The sequence below is a fragment of the Equus quagga genome, chromosome 12 (assembly GCF_021613505.1).
Source record: "Equus quagga isolate Etosha38 chromosome 12, UCLA_HA_Equagga_1.0, whole genome shotgun sequence".
In the NCBI taxonomy this organism is placed as follows: domain Eukaryota; kingdom Metazoa; phylum Chordata; class Mammalia; order Perissodactyla; family Equidae; genus Equus; species Equus quagga.
The window spans coordinates 71,331,391-71,345,613 of record NC_060278.1 but is presented as its reverse complement, the minus strand read 5'-3'; the positions used below and the strand labels follow the sequence as shown (position 1 = coordinate 71,345,613).

The 14,223-nt window shown below is 39.6% G+C and overlaps 1 protein-coding gene across 4 annotated transcripts in view; it reads left to right on the top strand.

The window, feature by feature from the left end:
• MACROD2 (mono-ADP ribosylhydrolase 2) overlaps window positions 1-14,223 on the top strand; it is a 1,871,078-nt gene that overhangs the window by 1,370,021 nt on the left and 486,834 nt on the right. The gene's annotated exons all lie outside the window — the stretch shown is intronic.

The following is a 14,223-nucleotide window of genomic DNA, read 5'->3' as shown; positions in this document are numbered from 1 at the left end:
TTGGCTGTTTCTAACCAGCAGATAGTCCTTTGCTCTGGGCTGTTTTTCCTGCCTTGTTATACACTGAAGAGTTTCCCTAATGACCTGGGTGTTGGTGAGCTTATCGATGAGACACTGACCTGGGAATAAGGAGATTCGGGAACCATTTTGGAACTGATCTTCTTCTGTAAAATAAGGTGAAAATCACCTGGGAAATGATTAAATCAGATAACAGGGCCATACCCTAAATCTGGGAGGACAATGGCCTGTACTTTTTAAATTTCTTCAGCTAGTGGTTGAGAACAATTAGACCAGTTACTCTAATGGATCTTTTCCAGCTAGAACGTACTAATATACAAGCTCATATTTATTATCTTCAATGTGGATCTGCCAAATGAGGACTGTGAGAGTAAACCCCTCTTTCAATCAGTATATAACTGGTCTTTTAACAAGGAATTAGAAACCTCAGATGGGGCTATTGTTCAGAAGATGCCAAACTGGCTACCACAGCCTTCCTCCTGATGAGCGCTTGTTTCTTTAGTCCCACAATCCCTTTTGACATGAGTTGGCAAATCAACGAGTTTGATGATGTCTACATATAAGGTGTAACCTCAACTCACATGAAATATCCATGGGAGTTACTAGTCAGCTTTCTGTGGCACCCTGCACATAGTAGGGGCCTTTCACTCTCTCTTAGAAAGCATTTTAATATATTTCCAGTGTCCATAGTAATCACTGTCTCTGGATATGTGCTCAGATGCCTCCTTGCATGAGATGTGTTTAATAAATTAGTAAAAGTCATCAACATATACAAATGAATCATTATTTCAGTGATTGTTGTATTCAGATTGTAAAAGAAAGCCAACAGTTTTATCTCTTGGATCTCATATAATTATGTTGGTTCCTGAAAAACCTTTTGAGAATAAAGTGCTCAGTCACATGAAGCAAATTTGTTCTCCCCAGGCATGAGGGCACCACTTAGCATGTCTGCAAGAGACGATTTTCTGATCACTACTCTGTTGTCTTTATGGGAGCCTGTTTATACCACCCACCTATGGGTTGCCCTGAATATGCAGATATGTGTCACCCACAATGTTTCCAGAATCTCTTGCCGCAGACAAAATTAACCTTCTTTAAGGAATTGGAAAATGAGCTGCCATACTAAAATTTATTTCTGAAAATACTAACCACCTTAATATATTCTGCTGTCCAGAATTTTACTCTGAAAACAATTAGAGCATGATGGGCTGTGTGTTTGACAGTCCAAATTGAGCTACAAATGACCTGAGTGTGCTTCAGCTAAGCACAGGGCAACTTAGGAATGTATTAAGTTGAGTAATCATCTCATATATTTTTCCCCTGGGTTCAGTGACATCTACAAAGTGCATTTTTCTAAGAAGTTTTTCTTTTTACAAATTTAAACTCAGGGGAAATAGGATCCATATGTTCCTGATTCATTTGTACTAACTCATCAAAACGTTCTTTTCTTTATAAGTTATTGGAAGTCTACAGAGGATTTTGACTGTTTTTTATAAGTTCTTTTAAGCCTTTCTGTCTAGAGGCAGGAAATGGCCATTTGCCAGCAGTGAGTGAACCCCCCAAATAGTCACGTTCTGTTTAGGAGGCAAAGGAAAAAGAAAATTCATTCCCTGTTTTCTAAGTACTGTTGGGAAATGGTTTTCCTTAGAGGGTGGGAATAAATGTATACTCTGGAATGTATTAGCAGATTTATTAAATGTGTAATTAAAGAAATTCCATGAGGTGGTTGCAGCAGGAATGAGATTTAAATTGCCCCCGTCACCATTGCCTTACCTATGAAACTCTTTAGAGCAGTTGGTTTACCCAACAGCATAGAGCCTTGAACTAAGAGAAACGTGAAACATCTTCAATGTGCACAGCAGAGGTTCTTGTGTGCATACGTGTGTGTGTGTGTGTGTGTGTATGACAGAGAGAGATTTATTCAAACCCTATTTCCTACTGCATTTCGTACTTCTCCATATTGAATTCAACAGATCTACTTTTGGGAGTCAAAAATAACCTGGTATACTGCTGCATTGCAAATAAAGGTGAACTTTGTGACTTACTAACAATAGCCAAGGATAATTGAATTTCAAAAGCAAATAAGCTTGAGCTTGATCTTCCACTAAGTATAAAAAAATTATATATATATATATATATGCAATTTTGTGTCACATGTGTTAAGATATTGAGTGCTTTCTTTGTCTAAGCACCTCACTTGGGAGATCCCATTTAATTAATACAACAATCCTAATACAGCAGTCATTATAATCACTTCCATTTTATGGATGAGGAAACTGAGACTTAGAAATATTAAGTAAAATTTCAAAGGCCACATAGCAAATACATGGCAGGGTTGAAATTTTAACTCAGGATTCCAAGTTCATAACCATGATCATCAAAACCATCATTTTTTTCTTAATGAGGAAAGTAGACTACTACATCAGCGATTTCTTTTCAATGCTTACGAATCTCACTACAGTCTAATTCAGATTTCTTCTGCCATTATTCCATGGTACCCTCCACACTGTTGCTCATATGGCTTATGTAGAGTGATTTGTTAATTTTTTGGTGAGACCAAGATAGTGGGTCCATGATTTGGTCAATTTTTATTTTCTTGCCCCCAGCACAGAGCCAGGCCCAAATTCATTACAAGTTGAAGGCAATAGTTAACAAATGAGACTTTCTGCCTGAAGCTCTCATAGTCTAAGACTTCATGTGATGAGAGTTAGTGCCGAACAACTGATTGGGGCACCATTTCTGAGCTGTGGGTATTGCCATTCACTCATTAGCCAAATCTGATCAAATGGCAAACAAACTCAGGAAATCTCTAAATTTCTCTGAGAATAGGCAGGCCCTCATGTGGCTCCAGTTCCTCAGTGATGAGCCTAGTCTTTGTTTACAGCACATGCTTCTTGAGATGAAGATTCCTTTGCTTCCTCCAGTCATGTCTGCTTAAATATTGCATCTTTGGTGAATTTTTCCCTCACTCCTCTATGCAGACTTACAAGTATCACTGCTTTTACTGCAGTTGTGGATTTACCTGTTGGCTTTCTCACTGACTTGAGGACAGAGATTGTGTAATTTCACCCATGAGGTTTATGTAATGTGTGTTTGTGTGTGTGTGTGTGTGTGTGTGTGTGTGGGCAAGGGGCCCGGCAAATAGAAAGCCTTGATAAAAATGCACTGACTGAATGAATGTTTTATAGTCTTTCTTACAATGATGGAGCTGAGCATGCGTGAAGCCAAGATGTCTGTCTCATACAGATCTTCTTTTCGGTGTCAAATTTTGAGTATGCTAAACAAGTTTTTATCTTTATTTCAGTGTATTCCAAATTAAGATTCAAGCCTTGATCTCCATCCCTACCTCCAAATAAACACAGGGACTAGAAACCAACCTTGTGTGCAGAGCTCCAGCCATGTCCCAGATGTGGCCCAAGTTGGGGAAAATTCTCCCCTACTCCTTCCTTCATCTATAGATGGATGCAATATGTTGGGGTTAGGCGACTTTCAGCTATTGTCTGAAATGCAAAGCTCATTCTAGGGGCAAACTGGAGAAAATGAAGATTATGGAAGCTCATCCCCTTGCCTGAGCCTTTGACCTGTTGATCTGTAGCTGGTGTGCACAACGCTTAACGCCTGAGCCTACCTGGCCTTCTGTTTCTCTGCAGAGGCTCCTGGGATTTTAAATACCAGGCAATCTTAGTCTTTAGGAGCCACATTATCTTTTTTAAATCAATCTACTTTTAAATTCTGTTGTTTTTTTTTTAACTGACCTGGTGACATCAATGTTTCCATTTCCAGTTCCGAAGTCCGATGATATTATTTTTAAAATGTTGTGTATTTTTACATATAATGCATTTCAGAAGGGAAAATAAGTTCTTCAGAAAAATGTTGGCAGTGTAGATTCACGTATAATTCTTTCAAAAGCATTCCAGTCTTCATTAATTTACTTAACAAATACTCGATAACTTGTAGGTCTCGGGCCTTGTGCACTATTTGTACAAAGACAGTTGATGCATAGTTCTTGTCCTTATAATCTGTTAGAGGAAACAACACAGACAGTTATTACATAATAATGCTATGAATGCCAGGACAAATAGTGCCCAGAGCATTGTGGGGCGCTAGGTAGAGGAAAGACACAAGACTCTGGATGCTTCCTGATTTAAATGAACAAGTACACTGGAGCCTGCACGCTCCTCCCAGGGCTTCTGTTCCCCTGGAAGGAAAATCCAAATGCCTCCCCTACAACATGGGCCTTTGACCTGTGGTCCGCAGACTCTTGAGAGATCTCAGAGAGTTTGTGAACTTGGGGAAAAAAATACAATTATTTTCATTAACCTCTAACTGCAATTTAACACTTCCTTCCATCATGACCGTAGCCACAAACCACATTGGTATCAGCAGTTCCTGTGACTTTTTGTCATCAGCAGAAATCATAGATGTTTCCTATCATATTACAGTTGTTGTAGAGATCTCAAGACACTGCTTACGCTCTAGTGGTGACTTCAAATCAGCACTAGATCTTGTTTTAATGTGTTGATAAAGAAGCACACACATTTTCATAGCACACACTGATTCTAGGTAATTGTTGTCTCAATTAAATTGTTTCCTTTGTAATCTTTTGCATTTCTTTTCAATCCAGATAATATATTGTGAGAAGAATTTATAGGCCCCACTCAGCTGCTAAAGGCATGGGAAAAGTCTCTCTGGTCCTATCCATACTGTTTCTCCCTTGCTCGTTACCCTCCAGTCTCACTGACTTCCTCTTTGAATCCTCCCAGCATGCTCAGGCCTTAGGCCACCATTGCATAGGTGCAGAGGTGACAAACAGCCTGGACAGATGAGTGTTTATTGGAAACAGCCTGAAAGCAATGTAGACAGTGTCCATTGGCCTTCCTGCCCTCTCATGACTCATTAGCAGAGATAAAGCAAGCCCAGTGTGACTCTTTTTGAAGAGAAGAAAATACAATTTGAAGAATTCATTGATCTTAGACAAACCTGAAAAATGCTAATGGAGCAAGTTGCTTAGCTATATCTTATTGCCTAACGCTGCTGCCTGTTTCACCCAGGAAAGATGAGCATACATTATTTGCATAATGTGCAGGTACAAACTATCGAAAGTCTGGAAATTGATGTAGCTGGCAACAGACATTCTTTTCAAAGACACCCACAATAAAATGAGGCTCCTGAGAGAACTTGTATCACACAATTTCGGGTGCCCGAAGAGCATGCTTTATGAGGGAGAAAAAAGGTAATGGGTTCATTGCTGCCAGAATGCAGTGTCTTGACACACAGTTTGAGATGTCTGAATCTGACATTTAATAGCTGAGATGATAGTGGCCAAATACTTCTAGAGGTCAAATTCATGCAGGGTTCCTGAAAAGGTGAGAAATCGTTGAGTTCTGTAATGACAAAGCTGATGAGAAGATTGATGAAATGGTGGTGGCAACAGGACGAGCCTCCAAAATAGCCTGTGAATCATTTATCCCTTTGACAGCAGAGCCAATTGACAATAGCAGAGTGCTAATTAAATACCAACCACTGGGGAAAACCTGTAAATTTCTTTTGGCTCTGTCTTGCCAATTTCGTACTTTTAAACAGAGGCCAAATTATTTTCCAATAATTGTTCTTTTTAGACCTAAATTTCATGTGTTCCCATTCCTTTTCTCTTTTTTCCTCAATCTCCGGTGTGTTTGATTTGAAACCAAAAAGGAGATGATAAAAGAAAAAAGTGGAGAAGGGATTGGAGACAAGAGAAAAAAGTAAAGTTGACAGGAAGAAAGGAGGGGGAAGAAAGAGGCTCCCATGTGTTCTAATGACATTCTATGAGAAAGCCTTCCATTCCTTTCTGGTTTCTGACTGACTAGGATAATATAATAACTACCATTTATTAAGAACCCACCACAGGCTTGGCTTTTTGTTAAGTGCTTTATGTAGAAAAGAGTTAAGGTTTATTATTTACTACGTGCCAGACATTGTGCTAAGTGTGGGTCCTCACCACCACCCTATCAGGGTGTGAGAAGTTTTTTCCTGTTTTTTTTGTAAACAAGGAACCTGAGGCAGATAGAAAGTTAGTCTCGCTTGAAATATGCTGTCTTGTTTTAATGAGTGTGAGAATTTCCATAAAACAATTTTTAAAAGGCCTTTCTTATGGAAGCAGTTAATAAGAGTTATAGTTTGTTAAGAAATACAGTTAACACAATTTAAGGAAAACTGTCAAGTAAATAAGTTTTTTTTTATTAAGATTATGAAAGTTAACATCCTTGTGAAATTACAGTTGTACATCATTATTAGTCATGTTGTAGGCACACCACTTCACCCCTAGTTCCCTCCCCCCCCCCCTTCCCCTGGCAACCACTGATCAGTTCTCTTTTTCCATATGTTAACTACCACCTATGAGTGGAGTCATACAGAGTTTGTCTTTCTCTGTCTGGCTTATTTCACTCAACATAATACCCTCAAGGTCTATCCATGTTGTTGTGAATGGGACGACTTTGTCCTTTTTTATGGCTGAGTAGTATTCCATTGTATATATATACCATATCTTCTTTATCCAATCATCAGTTGCTGGGCACTTAGGTTGGTTCCATGTCTTGGCTATTGTGAATAATGCTGCAATGAACATAGGGGTACATGGGACTTTTGGAATTGCTGATTTCAGGTTCTTAGGATAGATACCTAGTAGTGGGATGGCTGGGTCATAAGGTATTTCTATTCTTAACTTTTTGAGGAATCTCCATACTGTTTTCCATAGTGGCTGCACCACTTTGCATTCCCACCAACAGTGTATGAGGGCTCCTTTTTCTCCACAGCCTCTCCAACATTTGTCACTCTTGGTTTTGGATATTTTTGCCATTCTAACAGGTGTAAGGTGATATCTTAGTGTAGTTTTGATTTGCATTTCCCTGATGATTAGTGATGATGAGCATCTTTTCATGAGTCTATTGCCATCCGTATATCTTCTTTGGAGAAATGTCTGTTCATGTCCCCTGCCCATTTTGTAATTGGGTTGTTTGATTTTTTATTGTTGAGTTGTGTGAGTTCTTTGTATATTATGGAGATTAACCCTTTGTCAAATAAATAATTTGTGAATATTTTTTCCCAATTAGTGGGCTGTTTTTTTGTTTCAATCCTGTTTTCCCTTGCCTTGAAGAAGCTCTTTAGTCTGATGAAGTCCCATTTGTTTATTCTTTCTGTTGTTTCCCTCATGTGAGGGGTTATGGTTCTTTTCAAGCTGATGTCAAAGAGTGTACTGCCAATATTCTCTTCTAGAAGACTTATTGTTTCAGGCCTAATCTTTAGGTCTTTGATCCATTTTGAGTTTATTTTAGTAAATGGTGAAAAAGAATGGTTGATTTTCATTCTTTTACATGTGGCTGTCCAGTTTTCCCAGAACCATTTGTTGAAGAGACTTTCTTTCCTCCATTGTAGGCCCTCAGCTCCTTTGTCAAAGATTAGCTGTCCATAGATGTGTGGTTTAATTTCTGGGCTTTCAATTCTGTTCTGTTGGTCTGTGCATCTGTTTTTGTACCAGTACCATGCTGTTTTTATTACTGTAGCTTTGTAGTATGTTTTGAAGTCAGGAATTGTGATGCCTCCAGCTTTGTTCTTCTTTCTCAGGATTGCTGTAGCAGTTTGGGGTCTTTTGTTGCCCCATATGAATTTTAGGATTCTTTGTTCTTTGTTTTTTGAAAGGCCTTTCTTATGGAAGCACTTAATAAGAGTTATAGTTTGCTAAGAAATACAGTTAACACAATTTAAGGAAAACTGTCAAGTAAATAAGTTTTGCATTCAAATTAACTCGCAGCTCCAGTTATGAAAGACAGAGAGATGGAGCCTTACACCTCAAATGACTGAAGAGCTAAGTGACCTCGGTTTGGAAAGCAGTTAAAATGGACTGGAAGAATTAGGCATCCCATACTTGGAGAGGCTTGATCTCCTCTATCCTCTCTCTGTCTTGCACTAGGTTGGAGAGAGATGTTCTTATAGGCAGGGATTAAAGATTGTGGGGATGCAGAGTAAAAATGAGGTCAGTCTCCACAATAGTTCAATTATCTGAAAGACTTATAACTTATTGCCAAGGGCCAGCTTGCAAAGGCTTTTGAGGCACAGTTGATGAGAAGCGCGGAACTGTGTACAATGCCTAGGAGGCTATTTTAGTGGAGTTAGGAGAAGTGATGAGTCAGAAAGAAACATTTCAATCAATTCCATCAAATGAAATGAAGACTGGAAAAAGCTTACAATAGTGGAATGATTAGTGACCTTTAAGTAAGCAAACGTTTCTTTAAACAGCTTGTTGAACAGGAAGGATCTATTTTGTCAGTTAACATAGATTACATTTGGTGGTATAAGGAAATTTAAAGGGTAAAACCCAAATTGGGTCGGGAAAACTAAAGTTCCATATGAATCTCAGGAGAATAACCTATCTTGTAACATTGTGAAGTGTTTAGATTGGGGGAAATATCCACAGGGAGTAGGCATGGCATAGAGACCTTTTCCAACATATTGGAGTGACACTTCCTGGAGTGTATCAAAGTGCTGATGAGCCAAAATTAATACAACAATAACTGCATGAACAGAGTATTCATCCATTTTTGTCTCTTTTTGGCACCTAGGCTAATAACAATAACAATGCCTGGCATGACACTGCATGCCAAGGCAAATTAGCACAGTTGTCTTCCCTGTTCTTACGATTTAAGGTGACTGTGGAGCTTCAAGATTTCCCTTATTAACAAATACCCGCAGCTTCCATGACAGTTCAGACTGTGCAAAGATGAAAACAGAATCAACAGAGGAACTGAAAAGTCCCATTGGGCCTAGGGCATTCCAAGTCTGTCTATGGCATTGTCGAAAACCAGGTGGACAGTTCCTTCACTGTATACTCTAAAAAGACTAAACACATGTGTTTGAAAAACCAAGTGTGGTCTTAGATAGTCTCTGATAGAATTATTTCTTTTTAGTTTCTCTAATAGAATACCCTGGCCTGGGTCTTAGCAACATCCACATGCCCATCTTCCCATTAGTTCTTGATGATGGGTTTAGAAGACTTGCCATGGGTCAAACACAGATCTTATTAGAGTTCATCTTGCTGGAGCTAAAGCCCCAACTTCAGACAGCCTTTCATTCTGTTCCTCACCAGATACATTTAATATCCAGTGGGTGTTTAAATCACAGGGAAGGGACAGCAAGAACAAATATATAATTAGACATGTTTCCTGGCTGCGTGCTTTGTGGATAGGCCTGTGGATTTTCTCTTGGGTGAGTTGCCCTAATTGTATCAGCAGCTTCCCCTAGCAGAGAACTGGGCTGAGTTTGATCCATGAAATTGAAGTTCAAGGTAAAGAATTGTGTATCCACAAGAACAATTATAAATATAATTAAGAGTGGATCAGTTTTCTTTTCACTTTGCCTTCTTGTTTCTCAGTGAGCATGGCAGGGATTTCCATTAAGAATAAAGACATTCTGGAGATGTAGAATTAGGAACTAGTTGACTGTAGTTAATTGGCATATTATTGTATTCCCATAAATTCTGTCTGGGACCTTTGTGAGTAGCTTTAAAGCTGCTAGGAAGAAATAAAATATACAGCCCTTTACAACGAAGTTGTTTTAAGCTTAAAGCTTTTGCATTTTAGTGACTTTGGAGCTGGATAAATATTAACTTGAAGATTTTATTTTGGAGAATGCTAAAGTAATGTACATGATAAGAGTTTCTGGTGTATTTCCATAAACTGCCATTAGAGCTAGGGGACAGAGTATATTTTGAAACTGTATAAAAATGAAAGTGATAGTATGACACAAATTCACTTTTTCCACCTCTTGGGTAGTCCATCCATCCCATTACATCTCCAAACAAACCAAAATTATTGATAATAAAAACCCAAAAGTATACCTAATTAGGATATGCTAATTGCATGATTTTAAAGAAACTAATAAAGCTCAAAATAAATAACATTCTCATTTTATAAACAATAATAACAATGATTAAATGGAGATTTTCTTTGGAGTGCTGTCTACACTGAATTTTAAGTGGAGGTTGAAGAAGCCCAGTCAATTCCTATGCTATCTATAAGTGTGGTTTTATTTGGCAATGGCTTTGGGCCATAGGCCGTTTAGTGGAAAAAAGAACAGAATGTGGTCAGAAGGTTTATTAATTGGAGGCCTTTGGCAAGTTGCTGAACATCTCTGAGTATTGGTTTGTCCATCTTTGGAGGGAGGAGCATAATGCGTAACTGACAAGGTTGTTGAGAAGGTCCAGCACTTGGGTGAGGCAAGCAAGGTGCTTAGCATGCACAGTTTAAGGAGGCAACTCTCAGGTGCCAACTCTGTACTTGTAGGACTCTGGTGAGCACATCCTTAAATTCTGCACCCTAGGGGCCTCCCTTACCTCACTCTAGGCCCGGCACTCTCAAAGAGGTAGTACACAGGAAGCCCTATCACAATGCCTGGACCTTATTGAGGATCAAAAAATATTTTCCCCTGTTTATTCTGTCTGCTTCATAGGTGTCTCTTGAGGAGAACATACAAGAAAGTATGTGAATGCGCTGGTGAAGTCCTATACAAATGTTAGCTGTGCTAAATTACTATTGTGGTTATTCTTATATTGCTATTATCATTAGCAAAGATGTTTGTATGTATACATGTAAATATACAGTCGATATTATAGTTGGTGGAAGAATTTAAGTGAGATAATGTGTGTTAACATATTGAAGATAACAATTCAAGGTGAGATTGAAATTCTTTCCGAGTACAAATTAGGGATGTTCTCAGGAGGGATGGTATCCCTTTGTCTTGTGACTGTAGGGATGGTATTCTCTTGCCTTGTTTAATGTCACTACTAGCCCAGCATCATGAGCATACAATCACTCTGTACCAGAAAAGAGGTGGGGTAGTAAAAAAAAAATCAGAATTGAACATTGTTTTAGGCTTGGAGAGTGTTGTCTGCCTGTTGGCAACTGGCACTAACTGCCTGCTGGGTGGGCAGGAGAAATTTGGACAGTTGCAGTTTAACTTGGGGAAGATGGACGAGCAGGCAATTAACAGGACTGGCATTCTTACCACCCAGATGTCGATTCATTTGGATGAGAGCCATAATAAAAATCAACCATCTCTGGTGATCTCTGGGTTGGCCTTAGGGATTCTTAAAGATCTGCCTAACTTCATATGAATTACAACCTAAATTTATTTAGAGAAAAGGAAGATTTTTGCTGAGGGAAGGACGTTGCAGAGTGTTTCATTGCATGAGTGGTGGCAAATGATTTGAGTTGAGTTCAAACACAATGTACTTTTCAAACGTAAATCTTGAAAGAAAAGCTGAATTTTTAGAGCCATCTTAGTTTTAGAGATTTTACGTTTTATTCTGAACTTGCAGTCAAGTTCAGGGACTTGAGAATGCTATTGGAAGAGACGTGACTGGGTCAGACAAAGGGCTAATTTGAGGCACGTTGGCGGTTGTCTTTCTTTGTGCAGGGAGAGTTGTTTCCTCACTGCGTTTCTGTGTGCCAGCAGGAAAAGAAGCTGTGTATGCGTGGCGTTTTGTCTGTTACTCAGAACTCATCCCAGGCTGTGCTGCAATCGTTAGCACATTGGAGAAGCGGGGAGCTTTTGATGAGTCGCTAATAACTGGTTTCCTGGGACTGCTCACTTAAGATATATGAGCAAACTCAGATTTCTACTGTGGTTTAGAATCGATTGGAGAGTGAAAACCTGCCCAGGCCTTTGTATTATCCTGTGGATAAGGCTTGTCTATTCTTTCTCTGTGGAGAGGTGGTTTCCATAACTGATGGTCCATCTAAAGTCTGGAAGAATAGTAGCTAACATGTACTGAGCACTTGCAATGTGCCAGGCCCTGTTCCAGGTTCTTTATGTGCCAACATTTTACAGAAACTGAGGCACAGCTAAGTAACATGCTCATGCTAGTAAATGTTATTTCTGAGTACTCTGAAACCAGCAGCCTTGGCCTGGCTCACACTCATCCTGATACAATGGCTTTGAAATCCTCTGTATGTGTGCACATACATATTTGCTTGTGAAGAACAGCAAAGAGATTCTATCTTGAATAGAAGGTATGTGTATTAAGGACTTTCCTGGCTTTTTTGAGTATTAAAGGTGAGAGCAGCAGAGGTAAAGCCGCCAGGCTTGCCAGGTTCTTAGATTTGATGCTTCTGCCTGGAGAAGACTTGGAGACCATGACTCCAGTCCTTCCAGGGGCCAAGACAGGCCACCTGAGTGGGAGAAGCAGGCTGAGCAGTGCCTCTGTGGAAATTCGGGTGTCCCTTTGATGCCATTCCAGGTACTCATGGCCATGAAGGATTAGCCAAGGTGGCCTCATTGTCTGGTTTTTCTAATGAAGACAGACATTTAGATTTTTTTAAAAATCCATTTCACAAATATTGAAAACTAATTTAAAAAATATAGTGCAAATCAACCCAAGCATATTTATGGACCAGTTATGGCTTGTGGGGTGTCATTTCAAGATAATCTCTGTTCTGGGTGAATGATGAGTCACTTACCAGAGCTTTTAGTTTCTCATTCTTCCTTTAAGGAGGAAGGGGAGTTATTGCCTATGGGAAACCCCAGGGCAGGGGGATTGTTTAATAGTAAGATATTAATTGTCTAATGCCCAGTCATAGCTCTGTATGCTTTCTACTCCAGATGTGTCATCTCTTTGCACTGTACATTATGGTAGGCATTAGCTCCATATGGCTATTTAAATTACAATTAATTAAAGAAAATTAAAAGTTCAATTATTCACCTTCACCAACCACATTTAAGTACTCAATAACCACACGTGGCTAGTGGCTACCATATTAGACAGAGCAGAACAGAACATTTCTGTCATTGAAGAAAGTTCTATTGAACAATCTAGCTCTAGAGTCTTAGACTCTGGAAGCCCAGACTATGTTGTGACTAAGTGATATAAGAGGATGCTGACATGATCAGACTTGAGTAAAACTGAATGGCCTGCTTTCTTAGAAATTTCTTTCCTGGTCTATTTGCCTATGTAATTGGAATTCCCACTGTAGGCATACTAGCTTGAATGGTAGTGCAATGATTTTTCCTCGGAAGGAGTGCTAATCAATGCCATCAAGTCATTCCAGTAATCCTTGCATTAAAGTTACCTGAGGATATTTTAAAAATTCAATTATTTGGGCTCTATTTCATATCTACTTTCACAGTAGTTCTAGAGAGTTGGGCCAAAGCATGTCTGGTTCTCAGGATGTCCCTCAGTGATCCTGATGGAGGCCTCTGGTTAAGCATTACTCCACTAGTGCAAATCAAGTCTCCCAAAACATTCCAGCCTTGGGAGTACTCAAAGGCCTGGATAATAATCAAATGGTATCTTGGCTAAAGCCCATGTAAATTTCTTTGAATTTCTGCACCACTAAATTCCTCGGTGGCCATTTATGTTGTTACCTTGGTAGAGTAAATTCCAGGAAATCTAAGGGTGTTGATCTACCTCAATAGAAAGAGGGCATTTTTTCAAGACTGATAGGTCTTTCATTTACACTTAGGTGACCAAGCCTTCTGCTGGCTCACAACTCTTTGACGATTCCCCAAAGTTAACTCTGCCCTTTGACTTTTTAATGCTTCTGGGACACACTTTACATTGAGAGCACAGATGCTAGATTGGAAATAGCTATTAGTGGAGCACAATTGCTAATGGGTCCATCTCTGACCATGCACCTCACTGTGTACTTCCCAGTCCCTCCCAGGAAGCCACAGATCCTTTAAAAATGGGACACTTGGAGAAGTGTTTGATCTATGGGTGTTCCAGGATGCTGGACTACATTACCATGGATTGGGTATTGGGTGATCTTGCTGTCACTCTGCATAGAGGGAGGGGGGCACATCAGGTGGCAGGTTACAAGGAGTGAGAGGGACCAGGCAGCAGTAGGCGGGAGGAACCTAGGAAGGAAAGCTGGTGAGTACTCCTATGAGCATTCTTGGGGCTGACTCTTAATGTTGTGGCCTGTGGCATGAGAGAAGGGTCATGTGCAGGCCTCATTGATGATCACATAATGACTAATAGCACCTATGAAGTCACACCAATTTCCTGAAAAGGCTACTAAAAGCAGGCCCACAACACTATTCTATCAGTAGTTTTCACTTTACGTAGTGCCTCCCAAACTTTGTTGCACAATTCAAAAACCTGGGGGAACTCAGAAAAATCCAGGTGCTCAGTTTGTCACATACTGACTACATCAGAATGCCCAGGGGTGGGAG